The 19,001-nt window shown below is 38.5% G+C and overlaps 1 protein-coding gene across 4 annotated transcripts in view; it reads right to left on the reverse strand.

Annotated features, from left to right (window-relative positions):
• CYRIB (CYFIP related Rac1 interactor B) overlaps positions 1-19,001 on the reverse strand; it is a 97,060-nt gene that overhangs the window by 29,785 nt on the left and 48,274 nt on the right. For 3 of the 4 annotated variants that reach the window (XM_048286418.1, XM_048286417.1, XM_048286416.1), the window contains exons 2-3: positions 12,633-12,711; positions 821-857 (exon numbers count right to left, since the gene is read on the reverse strand). The gene's annotated coding sequence lies outside the window, so the exon portion shown is untranslated. Of the gene's footprint in view, positions 1-820; positions 858-2,393; positions 2,418-12,632; positions 12,712-19,001 lie in introns of those variants that run through there. The other variant, XM_048286419.1, reaches the window with a different exon arrangement.

Here is a 19,001-nt window from a genome sequence, read left to right on the forward strand (position 1 = left end):
TGGCTTTAGTGGGCACCTGGCATCTAGACTGGGTTAAGCCACCACACAAATCCATTCAAGCTCCCCAGAATTCAAAGCCTTTTTGATGATTAATCAAAAACAGAAGAAAAATAAATCCTACCTCACATTTGGTACCATTATCTTCCCAGTGTGACAGAAGATTGATAGCTGTGCTGACAAAGCACAATAAACACAAAATATAACACAGACACTATGCAGTAGCTTAGATGACAAGGAGCAGGCTATAAAACTAAGAGCTAAAACCTTCACATGAGCATGTGCGACCTCTTCAGTCTCACAAGCTGGTTCAGAGTACTGGTTTTTGGCACAAGGCATCTGGTTCAGCTACACAGTAGCTTTACTAAAGAGAGAGGGAGAAAAACCACCAAAACATTATCTCTTCATTCAAATTGTTCAGGAAGTTGCAGTCTTCTAGGATAAGTTCACACAAGTGGCCAAACCACTTTAACTCTGTGCACAATAAAAATGCCTTCTTTGAAGTAATGGGACTTCACATCACTCTGGTGAAGAGTTTTCAAAATCAGCCTCACTAGGCTGTGTGGTGAGGCCCTGTACAAGCAAAAACCAAACCCTTGTAACCTGGTTTAGCACCTTTAAACAGAGAGACATAAATTCAGTCAGGGATCAGGAATCCCAGTGAACACCACAAATTTCAAGAGTTGTTGATGGAAGAGAGGGAAAACAAGTTCTTGAAGGGAAAATTACTAATATTCAAACAGTCCCACTTTCTCTCCTTTAACATACTACAATTTTGCTTATTTGTCAGCAGTTTTCAAGCAGGTTACATTTCAATTCTTACCTACAGCCAGTGCTGCACTCTGTTCTTGGCCTCCAGTCTGTTTTAAAAGAAAAAAGAGATTATGGAAATTAATTCTTTTGCACCAAAAGTCTTAAACGCGATGCAGTGTGACCTTGGAAAAGCAAGCACACATCTGATCCAGACACACTGTTTTTGTGTATGTACTTCATAAACATAGTCCTGGATCCATACACCACTGGGAATTTTAAAAAATATGTTAAGAAAATATAATGCAGAACTGTGTTTTATCTCTAGGCATACAAGTACAGAGGGAATGCCATTATTTGGCAACAAATGTGATTCCAGGGAAAAGGGCTGCCATGTTAAATAATCCATAAGCACATATATCTCAGAATAAATTTAATAACTATAGAGTCAAAGCTGCAATAAAATACCAGTGGCAAACTGTTCTGCTTGCATTTCACTTTGCTTTAACAAGAAAATCACACAAGATTCTAAACCAACCACACAAATGTGCACTTGAAAAAATTCAAGGCTTGCATGTTGACCTTCAGAGAAGGCATTTTCAAGTCACCACTGAAAACCATTTGCTTAACAAACAAAACTAGTGTTCTTGGACAGCTTCAGTGTGCTGTACACATCATTACCACTGTCTTAACATGGTGAAATAATTATGTTAATAGTACAGTTTAAAGGAGAAGATATGGAGTATTACAGTAACTCAAAGCTTCACAGGAAATAATAGTCTAACATTAGCTAAGGAAGGCTCTGAAGATCTACAGCACCACAGGCAAGAAAGCAGAGACCATAGTAAGAATGACTCTTCACAGCCCAGAGAACTGAATATAAGCAAAAAGATGACTATCTGACATGGTTGTAACTGTAGAAATTTAACTCTCTATTCTTTCCAGAGCATGCATCTCCCTCACAGAAGCCTTCCCCTTCACCAGGCTTCTCTAGGTTTGGGTAGCAGCTGCTTTTGCCTTTGGCTGTTGACTTCAGCATCCCCTTACTTTCTCAGAAATAAGCAACAGCCAGTACCTCAGGACAAAAAGATGGTTAACAGCACTGTCTTTGTAGGAGCTGCTGCAATTTCCTAAAACTCACCCCCTCTCACTAGGCATATTTTAAATACAGTTGGTTTTTTCCCCCTTCTCATGACTTCAGACTGCTCAATTTGTGCTTTGAGACAGCACAACAAAAATAAAACCCTGGAAATCACTGGTCCCCTGCAGATCGGGGCTGAGCACAACTGACTGTGCAAAGAGAAACTGAAACCAAAGTTAGACCCAACACTACTGCAAAAAGCTAATTTCCTGAAAAAGAGTGAAAGAACAGTCAGATAGGACAGAGCTATAAACAAAAACTATAAATTCATTAGAATGAGCAGACTATAGAAATAAATTTGAAAATGAGCGAGAAAATCCCACTATGGCAGCAAGCCTAGTGACTTTAAAAAAAAAAAAAAAAAGGTGCCCTAATGGTACTAGTTCATTACTACAGAAATACCCATATTTCCAACTGATAGAATTATTAGAAAAAGAAGTGAGGACTGCTCAGCTCTTTCCATCTTTATGGACACAATGCTGCACACAAAGACACAAGCACTTACCACCTGCAAGAACAACGTGCTGATCCTCAGGTGGCTTGTCCTGAAGGCTTCAATGAATGAGTAGAAGTTAATAATTAACAAAGCCTTATAGGACTCTTGTGGTAATGAAGGAGGAGAAAAAAAAAGCCATTAGGCAAAAGGGAAGCAGCCAGGAAAGCTGAGAATTATAGGTCAGTTGGACAATCATCGATAACAGGCAGAGAGATGTTAGCACAGGAATCCATTAACTGGTTTCCTATCTTTTAGAACCTGTGAGCAAGCCTTCAGGCAAAACAGCTCACACTGAGCACAGCCGATGCTGACGCTTGGTTTATACTGGCAGACTGATAGGTATTTGATTTTTTTGCAACACATCACAGGGTATTTTAAGTTTAGAGGTTAGCACTGAGCAATATAATAAAGCATTGCCTAAATGGATAAGAAATTGACTTAGTGGGGAGGAACATCAGCAAAGATGCATTAAAAATGGCCAGATGTGAAATTAATGGTGTGATGGATTCTTTACAGAATTAATTTTTGCACTTCAGATGCACCTTAATTCAAATGAAAGGAATATCTAAATGAACAAATCTGTCGGGTTCAGAGCGCACTAGTTGGGTTTTCCTGCTGGGATAGAGGATCTGCAAAACCTCTGAGCATCCTTCTGACTTATTCTCAAGGTTTAGATCTGCAGATTAATATAGAAATACCACAAACAGGCATAAGATGAGACATGTATACTATATAAATAAGTAGGTAGTGAAAATTGAATAATACAGATTCAGCATTTTTCAATTCCTTGTGACTCCGAGGTAGTCAAATATTTAATGTTACATTACAGAGAAAAGCAGTTCTGAGCAGGAAAATTAACTTTACTTAATGGGCTACAGCTCATGGAGTCAAACAGCAGAAATATTAATGGATCCCATCCCAGGGATCTCATTTAGACACACAACCCCTTCCCTTGAATTGCAGCCTAACTTCACCATAGCAGAAACAGGGCAAAACATATGCCAACATCTCAAGCCAACTACAACAGAAATTCAAAGAATTGTCACAACAGCTGGAGAACAAAAATGGAAAACTGTCTAGAGCCATCAGAGAGGGACAGTGAATCATCTAAACTGCAGCATAACAGAAACAAAACCAAGCATCATTCAGTTTGTCAGAGGAAAAGTCTGTAGCTGACACAAGTCAAATGGTACCCAAATATAAAATATGAAGTAAACCTGGCATCACTGTGAATAACGAAACTGGAGAAAAAAACCCCAATAAAAACTGGGTAACCACGGAATAAGCCCAGTGCTTTGGGCATCCACCTCATGTTGAACTGATGTTGCTTAACTCAGCAATACATGAAAACGGATTTCACATGAGAACAGCTGACCATTAACTTCCCATATGAAACCACTGTCTTCTGCCCAACTCTGGCTGAACTAAGAAGCCTCTACACTCAAGCATAGATTTGTCAGTGACTCTCGGTCATGATTTGCTACAAGAATGGTGATTTTTCAGGCTTTCCAATACTCAGGTTCTTGTTCCTATTAAAAAATGAGAACACTGAGTGGTAAGAAATAATTAACAACAACTTTGCGCCGAGTCTAAATTACTTTGTACTCAATTGGTATCTCAGCTCATCAGGGAACTTCAGAAAGTTAACTTCACAAAGCTTGCAACACTTACTAGCAGAAGCTTTCACAGGATTCATGCACTCCATGCGAAATACTTGGCACCCCGACTAAAGTCATTTTCAGAACACCATCGGCTGCTGCTTTCACAGAGCAAATGTTTAAATTCCTAGTCTGCAGTTCAAGCTTGAACTATTTCTCCCCTTGGTAAGCATCATCAGCTTGAAATCCATGTGAACCAGCTGTGGACTACGGCACAGATGTTCCCAGTCCATTAATCTAAACTGCTCTTGGATACAGAACAGGATCTAGCTCAAAGACTACCTGCCCTGGCAATTTTTAGATGCTCCTGCTCTCTTGGTCCAACTTCAGACTTGAAATTACATTTGAGGAAACAGCTCTAAAAACTTGTTACCCTTAGAAGCACGCACTAAGACATAAAACCCAAAACTCTGCTCAGTCCAAAACAGAACCGCAAGTCAAATACATCCCGCATCTTGTGGGCAATAAAAAGAGAAAACTAAGAAATGTTTAGTAATAAAACTTGATTTTTACTTTAGTAACAATAACAGATGGGTAAGCTATAAAAAATAATTCATTGCGAAGATCATGTTTCAAAGGAAGTTTCAGGGCATCTGCAGATGAACCCATGGTTCAATGCTAAATGGATGCAAACTCCAATGCTTAACATCATTGACTGCAGACAGAGATTCTTCTATATCTGCATGGCAATTTTATATGAGACTAAGATTAGCAAAGGCAGTCTATCACTACTGCAAAGTGACCTTAGCTCTTCAAAAAGAGCAAATGTACTTGTTGCTTGCTATAGAACCACTTTTTGGACTTCTGATTGTAAAGCTGCAGCTTTCTTCTCCATTTTCATCTATCCTGTTGAAGCTAAATTGCACCCTAAAAGTCCATGTGTTATATTAAATCTTTCCCTATACTATATAATTTCTCAATGCTGTCACAGTACCTAATATTACTTGCTACACTCAAACTCATGTTTTAAATTTGTAATTTAATGATAGAAATGGACTGTGAATGTATCAGAGGGTTTAATGTTCCATTATAATTTTTCAAGCTTATTTCATTTTTCCTAATTATTATACTTTCATAGGATACATTATCTTTAAACTGATACTGTTGCATAGCATCTTCACTTTATGTGACCTTAATTTCAAGATTTTTTTTTTAGTACCTTTTGTAGTTAATTTATCACCTTATATTGTTGTGGTGGATTATTGGTTGAACTTGATCTTACAGGTCTGTTCCAAACTAAAAGATTCCTTGAAAGCTTTCAAAAAAGTTTAGATGCTGCATTATAGACCAATAGGAGGGACACAAGGTTTTATACATACATCCCTTTCAACAAGTTTAAAAAAAAAAAAAAAAGGGGAAAACTAAAAGATACTTGAGAAGCTTGCATGGCAGAAGAGGATATTCACACAAAATTAGTATTCAGCATGAAAATTTGTATTTCATCCACTTACACATATGTGTTCCACAACAAACCATTACTTTGGCTTAGTGGAAATCATAAAATAAACTATCATAATATTAATTTTTGCATCTCAAAGTTCTACACAGAAAAAAACCCCTGTAAGTTGAACATCAAGTAAAAGGGATTTTTTAATCAAATCAAAAAGTTAATTTAAATATGGTCAAATAAACTTTTTCACTTCTAAAAACAAGTTAAGAAAAATAAATGTTGGGTAACCAGAAGACAAATAAGGGATTTTAGTAAAAGAGAGATGGGACTTTGTCAGTTGTTTAATTTGGAGTTGGGTTTTTGTTTGTGGTTGGCTGCTTTTTTTGGTGGTGGGGTAGGGGGTAGAGCTGTGGTACTTTAGTCCAAGCTACACAGCTTCTGGTTTTATTGCAAGAAAAAAAAATGTTTAAAAAGCCTGCAAGAATTATTAAAGCTAGTCCTGTGTCTAACAGTCAATTACTCAAACAACTGAACTTTCTATTTTTGGTAGCATATTATCTTGTACTTCTTTTGAACATTCATAAATCCAAATCCTGAAATGATTTAGTACCAGGTATATAACTTGCACAGAATTTTTAAGAACTATCTAGAATTCAGGCATCCACTCCTCAAAAAAGATACTGAAATATTCCTAAGCTAGGAAGAGATATGGGATATCATCCCTACACCTTTAAGTGATATTGGCATCTGCTCTCCATTGCATATTTAACTTCTCCATGACTAACTGGCATCACTATTTTTCCACAGTAGATGCTTCCTTTGTTGTTATGCTGTTAACACCCAGTTGTGAAGTGTTCCTGAATACCACCCGAGTGATTCAACAGCTTATTTATCTAAGATATACAGATGATATAATTTATTAGGAATATGGCAGAGTTTAACACAGAATTTTGGCTCAATATCATCATAACAGAAATTAAGCCATGCCCTGTCCCAGGAAGTTTGCAGCAGCGTTCATCCACTTGCACAACACAAACAGTAAGACAAGCCAAGGTCAGCAGGGCTTTGCCATTCACATTTTTAGTGGTGAAGGAGCTGCTCTGAGCAACCCCAAGACCCACAGCCCTATTCCCTAACACTTGAACAGAGGAGTCCTTATTTCTAATAGTCTACATTTCTACTCTCAGGGTAAAATAAACCACTTTTGTCAGGATGGTACTAGGTCATATGAACAGCAAGGAACTTCTACCACAAAAAAACCCCAGCCACAGAAGAGTTACAGTAACCTACCACCTAAAAGGTCTTTTTACTGGTTTTAGTAAGTTCTAACCATCAACTATCCATCAACAGTATCAAAACTTGAGAACTGAAGCCCTAGTTACCCCCTATGATAGGTAAAACTCTAAGATGAACTTAGACCTAAGCTGATTATGCCACAGCTGTGGAAGTATCCCAGACAGCATCTCTGCTGCTCAGAGACAATGGATGTGTTTATTTCAGATGGCAAAGAACACAGTTTAGATTTTTAAAAGCCTGAAAAGCCTTTCCTATGGGCACCAGCAGCAGTAAGTTTTGCCACAGGCTCAGGGCTGAGAAGTTTCTGGGGAATACTACAGCAGTTCACTTTAACTCCTTCCCTCCAGGGTCCCCAGTGCTGCCCCACTACGCAAATCTCAGCAGAGGCAGCTCCTTCCAGTTGTAACTCATCCACAAAAGGAGGCAGGACTTTTCAAACCAGTAAAAAGACCTTTAGGGTGGTAGGTTACTGGTGACTCCATGAGAGCCTTGGGACAAGCAGCAATTTCTGTCGAGAAGGATAGAGGATCTCTGCTCCTGCCAGAGGAATTGACACAGAGCACTGAGACTCTTCACAAGTGCCTCCACCTTGTCCAGGATTTCTGTGAGCTCTACCTACACAATGATTTGCAATAATTGTTGCAGCTACAATAAAAAGAAGAAGAGGGCAGGGTATGAAGAAGCTTTTCCAATCAGCTATACAATAACATTGCAGTAATACAGTTTTGAAATTATTCTAGTAAAAACATGGGTGATTAGAATACTAAAAGCAATTGTATCAATCATCAGCTGTCCAGAAAGGAAGAATCTAACCATGTCACTTTAACCTGTGATCTCAAATGTTCATTGGGTAGCGTGTGAGATGGAAAAACGTACAAAAATTACAGAATACAGGGTAACAAACATGAGAGAGAAAACATGGGAATGTCCAGGTTCAGCTCCTAGGGACCATTGTGTATGTTCAACAGCTTTGTCCAACAGGAGCTATACAACAAGGTCTTAATTGTAATTTAATGGCACTGAGTCTCAACAGCTGCACAATATTTGTGTTCAATAATTTCTCAAATTAATTCCATGATCACCTAAAAGGAGGCAAGCTTCATCAGAGGAAGTTCAGAGGAGACATTAAGGAAAGCTTCTTCACTGAGGGGGTGTCTGGTCTCTGGAACAGGCTCCCTAGGGAAGTGGTCATGGCACCAAGCCCGACAGAGTTCAAGGAGCATCTGGACAATGTTCTTAAGTTATATAATTTAATGGTAGTGAGTCCTGCAAGGAGCAGGGAGCTGAACTTGATGATCTGTGTGAGTCCTTTCCAACTTGAGACATTCCGTGATTCTAAATAATGAAACTGCAGTTATGTAGTCAAACAGCGAGCTGAACACTAACAAGATCTGAATGACTGTATGTTTATAGTTTAAGTGCCTACAGAGTTAAAAACCAACAACCCTCCCTCCAAAAACCTAGAATTATCATTTAACAAGTATTAAAGAGTTCTTCTCTAAGTCAGGAAGTGAAATAAGCAACATCTGACATTAACCTAATAGAACAGACCACATGAATCTCAAAATGAGCGTTCAGTCACCTGTCTCAACAAGCATAGCTTTTCAGGCCAAATGTCTTTCTGATGAGAAAAGTTTACATATTTTGCTGTCCTGTTTAAAAGTGGCTTTCTGAAAAGCCAAAACAACGCTAAAATTAATGCCTTTGATTTGAAGGCTCATTGGACAAACTGAATTAAACAGTTCATGTTGTCCTGAGCAACTATTTACAGGTAAATAAAAACAGCAGCTTTACCTTCATAAACAAATCAGGACGGCTGAAGTCTCAAGCAGAGCACAGTTTACTAAAAAAGTCTTTAAACCAAATTCAAAACTCACTTATTTTTAAACTTACTCTATTAACTGTTGAAGTAGGACTACTACATATATAGTAAGGATATTTTGGAAGAGCTCAACACTTAATTCTGCTTGATTACAGTGAAAAAATCTTGTCACTGATCATCTGCAGATTACTATGATCTTCATTCAAGGTTCAACTTATTTTACACCTACTGTGGGAGAAAAGATACCACATTATGTTTCCTCAGCATAGGCACATTATTTACATTGATGATACGCACTATTGAACTCTAAAAACACAGCATTGCATAAAAGCTTCTAACACCTCAATCTATTCCTGTGCTATTGCAGTGGGGCACATTAAACAAGCCCCAAGACAAAAAACAGCTCCGTTCAGCCTAAAACAAGTCGGCTGTTCTTCTTCTTTGCCTTAGACACCACCATTAATACAAAATAAATGTATGCTGATAGAATATCAGCATCATGATGAGAATTTCTACCACACCATCTTGAGTGTCAAAATCACAAGTACTCAACCTCCGCGTACTAAGAGACATTTTCACAAACCCACTTTCACATGGATGAGAAATCAATTCAAGAGGTTCTGCTGAATTTACAGGCAAACCTACAACAATATATTAGAGCAACACATCCAAAGGAGATTGTTTTTAACTTGTGGCACAAATGGGAAGTACAAGTGGTTTCAGTCGTCAAAAAGACAATCTTTCTTCATGTATTTACAGTCTCTAACATCATTGTGGCAGACTATTCTTTTACCCCTAATGTTCCCACATTACTCTGCTGTTGGTATCTGGTGGGCTTTGCACTGAAAGCTTTTAGAAGCATTTGTAATGTCACCACTTTCTATGTTGGTTACGTAGGTTTCCTCAAACAAACAAACAAATCCTTCTGAAAGCAGCCATTAAAAGCTGCTCATTTATAAAACCTATTTCCTTGTTTAATAGAGGAAACATTTAGTACTGAGCAAAACAAAACAGTACCTAACTTTGTATTTCTTGCAGCATATTTGACTTTATATAAACTTCCCCACCAGTCAAAACCAAACAAGAATTCTCTAAACACGTGAAACAGGGCCTTACTCAATACAGTATCTCTTCTGCATGAGATCCTTCACTTCAAACCTTTTTTAGGCACATAGGTATGGGAACAACAAACCTTCCTCCTCTTTTTATATTTAACACATATTAAGGGATTTGCACGAAAACACTCACATTGTTACTGAAGAAATTTTCAAGATTCTTCACAAAAGGAAGCAAAACATTTAAAGATGTGTCAGCCAGACAAATGTTACTTTCATAAGAGCTATACAAGCCACAACAAAGTGTTTTCAAAATTAATAAGAAAATGACAGGCATACATTTGCTTCCACTTTGCAAACATAATACTGAAGGTGTTTTCATATTTATTAAAATTAGCATAAATGCAAAACCTGTTAATCCACCAACAGTGCAATATCGGTACTGGAACAGAGACTTCCCAACATGGTAATCAGTTTGCTCAAAACATCTCCCCATCGTCATTACAGGGGAACAATTCTAAGTTGCATGGAAAGATTTAAAAATCTTCAAGCATGCAGACAAGTTCAAGCTGCATGTAAGAGATAACACTGTAAAATGAGAGTGAATAATTATCAGAGATCATACATGAAAGCAGAAGACAATTATCAAGATCTTTTCTGAACGACTGATACTCTGCAAAAATAATCTCATACAAGTTAAGTTAGCATAATGAAAGAGAACAGCTAGTACAAGAAAAATAGGGCAAACACTGAAATGTTACATGTCCTTCAGTGTCTGTGGTAATGGACAGTTGAAACATCATAACCAAAAGAAATACCACCTGGATAAAACGGGCATGCATGTCTTCTACAACCATTTGGGCTAGTCTGCACCACATCAAGGACCAGCTGGGTTAAAATTTTTATCTTGGCACCAGTCGTGCAAGCCCCAGACACAGACACACTCTGCCCCAAGGGACACAGCATCCGTGTGTCACATTCTCTTTTCAGCACAGTCCCAGAGTTGGGGGCCTGAGCTGAGAACCTGGGTCAGGTCTAAAATGCAGTAGAGCTCAGCAGGCTCTCAGCTCCTGTCTTCCCAAATCAAAGTTAATGCTGGAAACAGTGAAACCAAGTTTGTGCAGCACTACCCCAAGCTAAAAAGGACTTACTGATCCTAAAGGAAATACTGAATTAAGACAAATACTTTACCACAGCTGCAGACAAAGAACTACTTCATAGAACTACCCAGTCTCATTCAGCATGGCCATCCTGTTAAACTTCTCTCTCCGAGAGAGATGGGGAGATGATGGGCTGGAAAAGGAAGCCAAAGTAGGGAAAAAGACAGAAGACTTCAATTCTAGACTAATGAGCTTTTCAGTCTTCTGTACAGGGCAAGCTATACACCCAAATTTAGTGACAGACGCATTACATATATACAATCAGAATAATCTGAAGTATTATCCTGAAAGTTACTATCAGATAATTATAACCTGGTTCAGAACTTATGTTGTCAATACAGTGCTTTGGCACCTCAAATGGTGGCATGAGGTACATGCCAGAGGTTTTTTCTCCTGTACATTGAAGGTCATACACTTTCAAACCCAGTATTTAGGAATGAGTCTCATATGTATTTTAGCTTCAGGAACTGCAATTTTACAGGCAACAAAACTACTGAAATCATCACACAGAAATAACTGTACTATGCAAGTCATCTTTATATATTTAAAAAAAAAAAACAAACAACTAAAAAAAGTCCAAAAAAAAAAAAGCCCCAAAAAAAAAGTCTAACTTTTTTTTTTTACTGTGTCATTCTGACAGATGCGCATTAGTGACTACTATAAGCATTCAGAACTTTCCTATCATTAATCTAGGTTTGGCAGAGTAACCAAACAAAGCATTTTAATATTCTCTGCAACAGCTACACAGAAGTACTTTATAAAGTTATCCTCGACTGCTTATAAAATTTAGGCAAATTAACTGGCAAGTGAAGACTAATAAAGCATCTGTAAATGCTTAAGTCATGAACGCTTAATGTTTTCTTATTGGCTAGGATGTGCTTCTTTCCATATTCATCCCTGAACCCAGCCACATCAGCCCATTGGGGCTAAGAACACTCTCTTGACACCAGTTTAATCAGCCCTGCAGCTCGAGTGGCAGCAGTAAACAGAAAGGTAGGATCCAAGCTTTAGAAAAGGTGTATAGTAAGGTATAATTACAGAGGAAAACTGCTACTTCATCTACAACATCAAGTATTTCAGAAGAGAGCTGTAACTCTGGTACCCACCATCAATGTGCATATGATTTACCTATGTTAAGACATTCAAATGTCCTAACTTCTCAGGTTTCCTTGTGATTGCTGTGTAATACTGTAGCTCAACATCTTAATTTATGGGCTGGCAAATTGCTATTAAATGGTCATAGCTCTTCACTGATGATCCTTTTATCATTCTGTACCTAAAAGCAGGCTGCACATGACTTTGTGTCTGGGAATTACAAGATATCCTTAGTTTTATTATCATACATTATTCTCAGTGAAAATTAGGCCTCAACAAACATCCACTGAATAATTACAAGCACATTAATGGCATCTTCCAAAGCATCTGGATTTCTGTTAAGGCTTCCTTTTTTCTCTCTCCAGACTCTGAAGCACTATATTTGAAGTTTCACTGTTTGCACTATCACATTTCAAATAGTATTTATATAGGACACAGTACAGACACATTGTATTTGTCTCAGCTAAAGAGGCAAACAGACTATGTTTAACATGCCACTACAGGAAAAAAAAAACCAGTCTTTTTTCTCCTACTGAGAGAGCAGGAATTTAATCAATTTGTATTCCAATTTAAATACCCACTATTAGTATTAGTAGCTATCCACTGCTACTGAGTCTTTTGTCTGGTAAGCTACAGACAGTTAGAAAGAGAAAATATTGCATGAACTACTTCTTGTTTTCAATAGATCAAAATTCTTTGTACTCCTTGGCCTAAAATATTATGGAAAACAAAGAAATATTCTACAAGCAAAGAAACCCAAGCAAGTGTTTACCAGTTAGTAGTATCTTCTTGCAGTCTTAACAGAGAACGCCCTTCTTCAGATTATCGATACAGCAGCTCGTCCTCAAAATCTGAAAAAACAGAAGAACTCCATTAAACATAAACAATACACAGTATTTTAATCACATAAACCAGTGCCAGGGGTAAATCAAAGTTAATCCCGCAGTGCCAAGAAACCTACATAATCCTTTAGGAATGCAAATAAAACGTGCCAATTTCAAAAACGCCTGGTGATTTTATGGAAGTGATATTACAAGCAAACAGAGAAGCATCCTTACAAACTCTTCTGTGAGTCAGTAAGGCTGTTAGCTAGCCATGATCACAAGCATCAGAAATAGAGCATTGCATCTCAGCATTACCGAGTTAAGTTACATATAGTTACAGCACAAAAAATAGAGCATTACATCTCTGCATTACAGAGCCAAGTTACACATAATTGCAGCAGAAAAAAGTAGGTCTCAGTTCAAGCTTTATTTACAGTGTCACATATATTGCACACAGGGAAAAATACTTCATTGCCACAGTTTTCACCAGTTCAAGAAAAATGTCACCAATGGCAGATTTTACCTATCTGAACTTCTCTAGGATCACTAGGATTTTCTGTTTCAAAACTAAGTTCGTTTTGGAAAAATCAGTATTTGTATGGCCAGACAAAAAAGCATTTCCTACGGAAATGCAGCACTGAGATTCCATTGCAAGCATTTGGAGGGCATTTCAGCTCATTTGGAGTAGACTTATATAACAAACAGCCTTCCTTTTTTGGTACAGTGACTGGATGGTGAACTGCCCAAAACTGGTACCTTTCTGTTGTGGTCAAAGGTTCATAAGCCTTTGGGGTTTTGTACGCTCCTTCTCTTTCAGGGAATTCAGCTAATTTAAATACTTGAGTATTGTCACTTAACCTGTCTCCAGTAAAACCACTGCTGCTCCTGCTTCAGGTGTTCCTGGTACCAGAATCCTTCTTTTTAGTATCTCACATCTCAAAGTTTCTTTTAAAGAGTGATCTTCCCATTTTGTCCTCCAATTCTCTTTCTGCTTCTTAAAGCAAAGTCAAGCATATTCTGCAATGTGTCTGTTTTTAGCCCAAACTTGGTTTAGGAATATAAAATCCCTGTCATGTCATTTCAAATCCAGCTGAAGAGGCATGAAATATTCAGCGTTAATTTGTATTTAATCAGCTATCAGCAGTTCCTCTTACATCGGGTAATCCTGATTAACGAGCATTTAACAAAAATATGCTGCTTTGCAGTTAAATTTCTAATCACAAAGGCCATAACATTATTGATTTGTCCCAGCTTGGGAAGGGTGGAGGGAAGAGGAAGAGCTACAAATATAGGGTCTGGGGAATGATTTTAGTCACAGTGAAAACTGCCATCAAAAGATGCTACCCATTGCCTCCTGCCTCTCTGCAAAGGAAAACTTGCAACCTGAAGAGCACAGCTAGGAGAAAAGGCAAGGATTCTGAGATACTACGCAAAATTTAAGGGCCAAATAAAACCAAGGGATCCTATGCACAGCTACACTGAAGCAAACAGTTGTGACAGTCAGTTGAAAAGCAAAACCAAAAGAAGAATAACGTTAACTAAGGATAACTTTTGTGAATTTGTGTCAAGGCAGCACTTAAGATAAGCAAGTGCCTGTCAAGTTAATGTGTTGGTGGGTTTTTTTCTGAAAACGTTGTAAGAAGCACTATTTCTCTCTCTTGCAGAAGGGGAAATCTAAAAAGACCCAAAACACATTCACTCCGTTAGCGCATAGGTTTTGTTTCAACAATTGTTCCACTACCCTATTCAGCCCCTCTCATTCATGGTCCTCTTGTCAGACAACTGCATAGGTTAACAATTCCCTTAAAAACTGAATGGAAGCCATAAGATCCTTTCACTCAGCTTGGCAAGAGCTGCGCAGAGCAGTTCTATCACTGCCTACAGCCCATAACAGGATTGAAAGTCTGGCTGCCCAAGTGACCATTTAAGAAACTCAACATGTGCAAGTTCCTTCAATGCATTCAATCAAAAACACTTCCTTCATACTGCTACACTGCAGTATGAAAAGCTTCTTATGCAGTACCAGAAATGGTTTTTTTTTTCAAGCATAATTGATCATTTCATTAAACAGAAAAATTATTTCATTTCCACTGTTCCACTGTTAGGACACATAGCATCACGTTGCCAAATTTGAACAGTTAAACCTCCTTGTAACTACTGAAGCCACAACTACTGAAGCAGGATTTTGGTTTACTGAAAGGAATACCTAAGCCCACTGGAGACCCTTCTGCCCCCTCCAGTCCTGCACTGCTCCCACTCCTGGTTGCTCAGCATTTCCTGTGCTGTAGTTCCTCCTCCCTGACAACCCATTCTTGCAGGCTGGCTTCAGGTGAGAAAGGGAAGCAAGAGCCAGCAGCAATAGCTGTGGAGCAAATCTGGATGGGAGAATTCCACCTGGCAGAACCGCCATATGTAACAAGTGGATTGAAGGGATGATGGAAACATCCAGAAAAACAGTGGAAGCACATCATCTGCCAGCATTGGGCAAAGAATTAAAGCTGGTGTGACAGGAAGAACTGGAGAAGAAGGAGGCTGCTGCACAGGAGCACTGGGCAGAACTGCACACAGAAAGGACAAGGGAGCTGAAGTAGGAGCACACACAGAAAAAGCTGCAGAAAACATGGCCCCTTAGGAAGATCTCTACAGCTTTCAAGGCAATGATTCCTTATATATGATCTAGATTAACCCAGTTCAGTCCATAAAACCTGTCAGGAGCGATTTTTTTCTTTTTAAATAACAGATCCCCAAACTGTAACCTATGGTATAAATAGCACAGCTGAGAAAAACCAAACTAGCTGCCATCTTAGTTTAAAGACAAGATTTGTTCACTAATTTTTTTTACTTCAATGGACTTTTGTGGAGTAAATTAACACTGTTTCTTTGACAGTCTAATGAGACTAGCAGGTGAACAACAAAAGAGTAAGCTCATTCCCAGGAGATATCCTTGCCTGCCCTCCACACACTGTGTTGGCATAGCTTTGTAGGATGATGAACTCAAAAGAAGGAAGCAGACAATAAACCTACTTGTTCCTGCTAAATTAGGGAGACTTCACATCTTCATTTAAGCGACCATCCCTTACTTCATTAGTTTTGTCACTTCAGGGGAAGGTGGAATTAGTACAGCAACTGATTAAATCTTGTTCTCCACACAAAATTCATGCTCAAGAAAACTATTATCCATAAAGATGCAAAGAGCCTTCTGTGAATTGCATGGTATTTGCTTTTCCCTGGCGTACATGTTTCAACAGGCCGATGCTTCCCAAGCACTCATCTGAGCTACAAGGAAGAAAACTTCTGAGAAATTTATTAATGGTTACATCCTCAGGAGAAAAGGGTAAAGCCACTGACACAGGGCTTAATAGGTTTTACTGAGGGGGTCAGGGTACTCCATTCAAGACAGCTTGCTGAAATATTGAGGCAGAACAGGCCGTTATTATCAAGACACAGCAGTGTCTACATAGGGGCTCCAAGTTAAATAATTTTGCAGTCTTTGCCACCATTAAAGCAAGACTGACACTCACAGCCCAGGTAAGCCCTGTGTCAGAGCTGGCTACATGCCTTCACAAGCAGGCAACACGGGTGACTCAGGGCTGAGAAGCAGAGGGAAACATGCAGAGGTCAGCCCTTCCCGAAATTCTGCCCAAACCCTCAGCTGCTGACCCAATAACCCACACTCCAGTTCTCCACCTTGCCTCAGTCAGACAATTGCATCCCAAGGACACTACTGAAGTGACCACCTGGGGTGGCCTGAGATGCCACTTCATTTCCCTTTTAATTGGTAACTTACACAGCATCTTCAAAAGCCCAGACAAATGTAGATTTCACAAGTTAACAGGCAGGTTATTTCAACTCAAAAGCTTTGCCTGAATTCCATTTAGTAGTAACTCCACCTGGCCTGTATACCCAACACTGCTGTATAGATATGAACCGTATTTAAAAATCACACTACACACATCATCTTTGCCAATGCCTGATTTTGCTTAGTCCAAAACACAGAAAGCACAGGAGAGACAGTAATGTGGATTTAAGGTGATGTATCCTCCCTAACACAGATCACAACAGACTGCTAGACACAACAGCCCATCATAAGACATATCTGAAATGCAGAGTATACAAAATGAGTTGAAGAAAAAATGAGCCATAAAGATCCATAAAGATAACTAAGTGTCAGAAGGCTTATGGTAGCTTACAAACAATTCTGGTGTCAGGCATAAGACAGCACACACATTGAGCAGTCAAAATAATCCCTGCAGAGCTTCTGGCAGGCTACTCTTCATAGTAAGGCAGCTATGGAAAAACAGGCAGAAAGCAACACAATCAGTGCTGTTTTCTACAAAAACAGGAGAACATACAAATACTAGAATTCACTAATAGCTCTGTGGCAAGCAAAACTTGAGAATTTTATATCTCACTAAAATGATACAGACTACTTTTTCTTCTTACGAACATACATTTCCAAAACTTTAATTTTCAGTTAAAAGAGGAAAGTCTCCTGTGATTTGAGGAATTGGTAGTCTGAGAACTATTCAAAGATCTCCAGTTATTCGCTTCTGCACAGCTGATAAAGTAAGTTTTCCTTCCTTTACTTCCAGGACAGAAACGAAACCAAGTGTTTAAGATCAAATAATTACACTGAAACTTAACAGTTTGAGCTGCAACTGTACATCATGCAGCTAATAATATTGATGCTATGACACATTCCAAAGTTAAAACTATTTGCCTTCAGAAGACTGCAGCTCTGCTTCCATGCAATATCGGAGCACTCTACCAATACCCTGACCATTTAAGACATCGAAGAATTTCTTTTGTTCATTCATCAGAATAGCCTCAGTTACAGGACTTAAGCACACTAGTCCTTACAGGTTTGAGCTGCAAAACCACTAAATATGGTTAAAAATGTACCTCTAGTATTTATTCATGTACTAGAAGCTAATTTTGTGAGTAAATTAAGATCACCCAGTTAACTATGAGTTGCAAAGACAGAGATGGAGAAGACTCACACATAATAACCTTCCCCTGTCCCACAGCAAATATTTGACACAGGTTTAAAGTATTATCAGCCCCACACAATGCATTCACTGAAGTGTAATTTACCAAACAGAACACTGACCAGCTTTTCCTCTGATAATTACTCCAAAGTCATAGAAAGGATTTCCAGTTGTGAACACTTTCTCCTGTCAGTGTTGTATCGCAGCTTTCAAACACTGAACTTGGTATTTCATGCTCAGTACTGTGGCATGGTTTAGCAACTCCCCTTAAAAATACAGGTTTTCAAATTAACTGTAAGTATTACAGAAGGGCTGAATTTTAGTTGATGATTATCCTTATCACCTTTTTTTATTATTTACTAATAACAATTGGGAATAGTGTGTGCCCCAATTCCATAGACTTTGTTCACACTGCAGAAATTCTGACTCCCACCAGACCATTACTGACCTTCAAGCCCTCATTCACCCAGCTTCTTGGAGCTCAGGAACCTATGTCTGCATTTACTGTAAATGCAGCAATAAGAAGAAAGTAGCTTTTGTTTAAAAAAAAAGTAAAATGAAATTGCTAAATACTTACTCCATTTAGCCATACAATAAGCATATTTCTCTGTTTCAAAGACAAATGCAGAAGCAGTAAATATGCCAATCATTTGAATACTCTTACATTAGACAGGCCTAAAGTTTAGCTATGAGCAGAGAAGAATATATTTGATGCTGGACTTGAAGTAACACGATGAGTATTTTCTCCAGTTCCCTTTTGAAACAGAGCTACTCCCCTTTGAGAGTGACTCAAGTCCTTAGAGTGACTCAACTCAGAGATGAAGAGGCAGGACACAGATGACATGTTTTCCAGATTAGCTATGGAGTAGGTTTCCATAGCAGGGTGAAAAGGGCACGTACATACAGTTATACATGGACTGAGGCAAGACTATCTTTCCCTATTTCTAATGAGAGGATGTTCTTGATACAATACAAAGGAGGAGAACAATTAAGTTCGGATCATGTAACTTATAGAAACTTGGTCAGAAGTGCACAGTCCTTGCAGAAAGTCTAATAATTCTTGTAACAGATGTCAGGAGCAAGTTCTTTTGACTTATAACCTTTTTGCCATATAGAGAAACAGGCACAAAGCACAACCTAGAATTACTTCTTCACTCTCAAGTACAGATGCCACATATCTTTTGACCTCAGACAGCTTATTTTTTCTCCTTGAATACACAACACTCAACCTAGGCACTGAATTACATTATAGAAACCAGAAATTAACCCATGGAATGATGAGTGAATCAGTCCTGTTTCTTCTACTATCTACAGAGGCACATTAAAAGA

Source organism: Corvus hawaiiensis, chromosome 26 (assembly GCF_020740725.1).
Source record: "Corvus hawaiiensis isolate bCorHaw1 chromosome 26, bCorHaw1.pri.cur, whole genome shotgun sequence".
Lineage (NCBI taxonomy): Eukaryota > Metazoa > Chordata > Aves > Passeriformes > Corvidae > Corvus > Corvus hawaiiensis.